The following is a 5,948-nucleotide window of genomic DNA, read 5'->3' as shown; positions in this document are numbered from 1 at the left end:
TCCTGGTCTTTGTTCACATTAATTCCCTCAAGCTCTCTACCCTTTCTTCAGTGCTCTGAGTCTTACCTTTTGTGACCACCCGGGCCCTTGGAGCAGAATTGCTCCCTCCTAGGAATTCCAATAATCCTTCTAGTCTGCAGCCACTTCTCCGGATTTAACACATGAGAGTACATGTGTGTACGTGTGTGCCTAAAAGCAGGTGCTTCTTTATGTCTCCAGGGCTAATGTGGTTCCATGCACTCAGTAGGTACTCAACATACATTTATTTTTCATGATGATGTCATGTTCATGAAACTGTTCTTTCTTTTCCTAGGTAATGTTTACTAATGTGAATGAAGTGTTGCTGAGACTTGCTCATGTTTTTAGAAAGATGAGGATGGTGATGACTCAGTGGTAAGATCTTTTGGCAGATAATTTTTCTTGAAAATACTGTGCTATCCTAGCAACACACGTGAAACAAGGGGAAATAGCCAGAACAGGCCTAAAATTAAAGTAGAAGAGATTTTGGGATTTTAGTAGGCAGGATTCTCTCTGTCTCTGTCTCTTTTCCCTGCTTCCCTCCTTCCTTCCCTCCCTTCTTTCCTTCCTTCCTTCTTTCCTTCTTCTATCAAGGTGATTAACAGTACAACCAGTTACAGAGGGAGACTATTGAAAAAATTTGGAGAGGTTGCCAATTTATTCTTCATTCATTCAAAGGAAAACTGAGAGGCAAAGTAAAGGAAGGGGGGCAAAGTTTAAGTATGGGGGATTTGGCAATTATCCATACAAAACAGAGGAAGGTGGATAAAACATTTTCTCTTTTTCTTTCTTTCTTTTCTTGCATTTTTTGGTCTCTCAAGTCTCTATGGCTTCCCCAGCAAGATGAAGAGCCTTGTGGTGGGCGGGAATCCTTCTCCACAGTGTTGTAGAGCCATCAAGCAGGCCAATAAAATAAAAGGCTGCAGATGTTTTTCTCTGTGAAAAAGGGATTGGAACAGTTACTGAGTAACTGTTTTTCTGTTAATGTTGATATATCTTCAGTCATAGAAAATGACCACAACCAGACTGACAGCTTTAGTTCTAATATGCTTTACTTAAAGGAATGCTGGGGTGCGGGGTGGGGAAGGATCTGCTATCTCATCGGTTGTTGCGAAAAGGTAGACTCACACAAGTGACAGAACAGGAGGGAGGTAAAAGAATAAAATTAAGTAGTGTAAAAGTCACCAAAGGGAAAAAAAAGTACAAAAATCAAAATGTTAGACACAAACTTTGAAGGAAGCAAGTACGGAAATGTTTCTGTAATATAGATCTTAGGGAAATGTGTAGACAATGTGGCATAAAATACTTCAGTCCCAGAAACATCTGATCTTGAACTGTTCATTTATGAAATAATTTTAAGAGTCAGGCATGGTGATACTTGCCTGTGGTTCCAGCTACTCCGGAGGCCAAGGCCAGAGGACCACTTGACCCCTTGAATTTAAAATCAACCTGGGCAACAAGGAAGTCCTAAAAAAGTCAATTTAACAAGTTTTTAAAAATTATGTTATGCATTTAATACCAGGGACCTGTATTTTAAGTAAGTTCTTCTGCTGATTCTTAAGATCCAGCAAGCTTGGAAAGTTTTCTCCTGTGATGTAGTAGCAGGAATTTTTTCAGAGTGCAGAAACAGCACTGAATGTTTAGATTTGCAAGACAATTAATGAAAAAGAAAGAAGAGGATGGGGTGGGGTAAAAGATTGAAATTTTGAATTTGTAATAAATAATTGTATTTATTTTTGGTCCTCTTGCTCCTAAAATGATTTAAGGTAGCATAGTTAAAAAATAAATAACAAAAGTATATTGAATGTTTACTGTCAACTTAAAACTATATATATTTTTTTCTCATTTAACAGGACAATTGCATGAGGTGGGAACTACTGTTGTTATCTCCACTTTACAGATGAGGAAATTGAGACTCAGAGAGGTTAAGCTAAGAAAGGGAGCCAACTGCTCTTGTTCTCTATATTGTTATCAAACACCAAAGGAAACAACCAAAACAAAATGTACAATTAAAGGGAAGAAACTGAGATGAAGGGGCAATGAAGAAGAAAAACGGGCAAAGCTGGGGTGAGGTCATATGCATCCATTAGAAATGGGCCCCATTGCTTGCTTCGACACACAGCACATATAATAAAATTGGAACAACACAGAGAAGATTGAATGGCCCCTGTGCAACAATAACACATGAATTCATGAGGCAATCCATATTTCTGCTAAGTGCAAACAAATCTATGAATGTATATTATTTTACAAAAAGAAGTGTGGGGCTGGGGATGTAGCTTAGTGGGGTGGAATGCCAGCCTAACACGCATGAGGCTCTGGGTTCCATCTCCAGCACCACACACATTTTTTTAAAAAATAAAGTTTTAAAAAGAAGTGGGCCACAAATTTGGCTCTGAGCTTTCCAACAGCCAAAGAAAAAAGAGGAAACATATCTGGATTCGTAGCATCCATAAGATAAAAGCAAATGTGCATTTTTGGAGAAAAACAATTTATGCTAGAATTTCCTAAGACAGATGTCCCCTTGTGAATCTTCAAAAAAAAAGGGGGGGGGGAGGGGAGAAATGCTTCTACAGAAAGGATTTTCAAGGGACTTAATTTTGTATTATTTTCTTTTTAAAACTGAGAAAGCAAATGTTTAATAAAGGAAATGATTTAAATATGGATTATAATATTATTCCCTCATAAATATGTTTTATAGTTCACACTTTTTATAATCAAATAACTAGATGTGAAGTTTCTGTCCTTGGAGATCTTAAAGAAAAGAATGACTATTTCTCGGGCTTGGATGCCTGAAGGCAAGGACGGGCTTAAGGGGGCCCCTTCCAACTCTGGGGCTGAGATTCTATACTTCTATAGCTGTGCAAACACTTCTACCTGGGGCAGCTTAACTAGTCTTAAACCTAAAGGTTCAGCCACAGCATGGCCATGAATGCTTCCATTGTGGGAATCCTTTTTGATAAAATAAATGTTTGAAAAATACACACACATGCACAATAAAACAAAACCTCCACAATATTTGGGATTAAGACACACCCAAGTAAGACATTTGCAGAAACAAAAGTTGTACTTAGTAAATGCTTGTCACTGGGGATGGAGAGTCAGCACTTAGGCACCACTAATTTAGCTATGGAGCATTTGCTCAAGTCCTTTGTGTCTTAGATGTCAAAGAAATCTTTTCTAAGGGAGCCATCAGCACCACCTCAGGGGTGATGTTTTAAGCCTAATGTGAAAAAGAGAACTTCTCTAAAACTTCTTATATGATTAACATGGTTGAATGCCCTTTATGACAAAGCATGGGGTGTGCAAATAAAATTCTCTTCAGGAAGAGGTCCCCCCCCCCACTTTTGTTTTTTTCTTAAATAATTTCTTACCAATGCAACTAAGAAAATAGCCTTTACATTTTTGGGGGGTGGGAGAAAGAGGCTGAGGGACATATAGCTGTGCAATTTTGACTAATCCAACTGATTATGAATTGGGTCAAACTGGCTTCCTTGCTGTGTGTCCTGAGACTGAGACCCATAAAAGGTGAACATCAAGTTAACATCCCTGTGTGTATTTGGGAATGTTAGGTGGCGATGGCTAATACAAGCACTGGCATGTCCAGGAAGAAGTCACATGGGAGGTTTCTCTAAGAAAGAACAGAGGTGCTTGTCTCTACAAAGAGGGACATAGTTATGCCCCTGTCAAGTGAAAGACTTCATCCTTACAACAGAAGGTGTCACCCTCTGGAGTGCTTGATGGACTGCTACTCTAACAGGTTTTTCCCTTTATAAACAGAGTCCAGCGGCTTTGGTCTTATCTACTTGATTCTAAAATAGCTCGTCAATTTAATAGCATTCAGGTTGTTTATGCACACACAAGGCCCTTTGAAAATAACCCTTTTCATGTCGCCAAACAGGCATTTTGAAATCAACTAATTGGATGGTTGTCTGAATTCAACTCGTTGTTTTAAAAATAACCAGTTGTTCCACTGAATTACATTTTTTTACCCCCAAGCCAATTGGTGTGTAGACAGAGTTTGAGTCAATCCAGATGGCTGGCTGCATTTTTGACTTGAACTGACTGGATGTTTTGTGGTCAGATATATACAGCTCTTGATAGCCACTGGGGAAATGGAGTAGAAGGGAAGGAAGGTGTAGGAAAGTTAGGAGAAATTATATCAACAAGTTTCCATCTTGAGTGCTGTGGATCCAGACATTTTCTGCAATCAATCCTTTCTCCCCCTCAAAACACACACACACACACACACACACACACACGCTTGCACACGTGCATACACACACACACACACGCATGCACGCACACACATACTTAAGAAAACAGAAATAAAGTAATAACATCCCTCCCAGCTGGCTCTGCTCACGGCTGTGGGTCTTTTCTTTCTTTCTTTCTCTCCATGAATTTCTTCACTGCTTGGGTGGCCTGTGGAGGGATTCTGGCAACTCAGCTTCATTGGTTTAGCTCCCTCTTAGGCTGATTTTCCTTCCCGTGGGGAGCTCTCTTTTGAGGGGCTCAGTGTTCTTCTTAGTCTGTTAAAGGCATGGCAGGAAGAAGAGGGTTTCGGTCAGACCTGCATCCCTAAGTCCAAGCATGAGGCCTGACTCTGACCCACGGAACTGCTTTTCCTGAGGGAAGTTGAGAATTTCCTGTAGTGAATGTAACCAGTTCACTCTACCCAGGCATCACTGCTACACTTTGAGAAATTCCAAGTTTTGTATCATCTATAGTCCCCATAATTAGCTGTCAAATTCCACTGGTCTGAGGAAGGGCATTTTAGATGCTTTCAAAGGCTACTTCTTTTGGACTTATCATTTTGATTTCTTCATTTACCTCATTGAGAACGGGATGAAAGTTGAGCAGAGAGACTTTAACTTGAACCACTTACACTTAGGTTTTTTACTTACAAGAAAGAAAAGGTTCTCTAAACATTTGAAATCGAGCTGTAAGGGAGATTTCCAAAATGTCTGCCACATTTTTCCCACAAATTCTCAGTGAATTGTATGACACAAAATCTTTTCTACTGCTCATATTGAAACTTTTCCATCAGTGAAGTGAAGAACATAAAAGAATATTCTGAACCTCGTCCTGTCTATACTGTCCCCAACTTTTTTCTCTCATCTAGTAAATTCCAAATTGGCATGTTTTTCATAACATGTCATTTTTCATGCCTGGCTCTTTAAGGTGAGTATTGATTCCCCTGAGCCTTTCAAAGACATCTGGATAACATTCAAAAGTTTTTGTCTATGACATTTAGGTTTTAAAGCATTGCCACATGGCTTTTGGGGATTATATTTTTTTAGGCTTGAGGTATGGTTCTGTCTTCATTGCTGACCTGCTATGTGACCTTGGGATCATCACTTTACCTCTCTGAACTTTAGAGGCTTTTTAATCAATAATATGAAGTAATAATAATACTTGCTTTCCCAGCTTATCTCATGATGCTCTTTGGAAAGAGCAATCTGAAAAAAGTAGAAGGAAGCTCTTTGTGAAGCTAGGCGCCATGGCACACACCTGTAATTCCAGCAACTTGGGAGGCTGAAGCAGGAGGATCATAAGTTCAAGGCAGACTCAGCAACGTAGTGAGACCCTGTCTCAAAATTTAAAAGCAAAGAAAAAAAAAAGAAAAGAAAAATGAAGCCCTTTGTGAGAAGATCTGAAGCCTTAAACAAATGTAAGAGATTTTAAAAGGATAACAATTTAACAGGGATTATTAAGGGATCCCGGAAACTTGGCCCTTCCTTCTCAGATCAAAAGGTTGTTTGTCAGGTCCCCAAATTGCACCATGTGTCATCATTACTTTAATCCCTGTTTGTTTTTGGATTGAAATACCCAAAATGAGTAAATTCTAAGGAAAAAAAAACACTATGAATGAATATACTGTCTCCATTTTGAGAATCAATAATAATATTGTATTGCTCTAAAGAAAA

At 39.0% G+C, this 5,948-nt stretch overlaps 1 non-coding gene across 1 annotated transcript; it reads left to right on the top strand.

The window, feature by feature from the left end:
* Positions 1-2,124: 2,124 nt before the first annotated feature.
* Positions 2,125-2,230, top strand: LOC114101870 (U6 spliceosomal RNA). Its single transcript, XR_003584416.1, has one exon. It is a non-coding gene; the product is annotated as a U6 spliceosomal RNA (small nuclear RNA).
* The last annotated feature ends 3,718 nt before the right edge of the window (positions 2,231-5,948 follow it).

Source organism: Marmota flaviventris, chromosome X (assembly GCF_047511675.1).
Source record: "Marmota flaviventris isolate mMarFla1 chromosome X, mMarFla1.hap1, whole genome shotgun sequence".
In the NCBI taxonomy this organism is placed as follows: Eukaryota; Metazoa; Chordata; class Mammalia; order Rodentia; family Sciuridae; genus Marmota; species Marmota flaviventris.
This window is presented reverse-complemented; position numbering and strand designations above follow the sequence as displayed.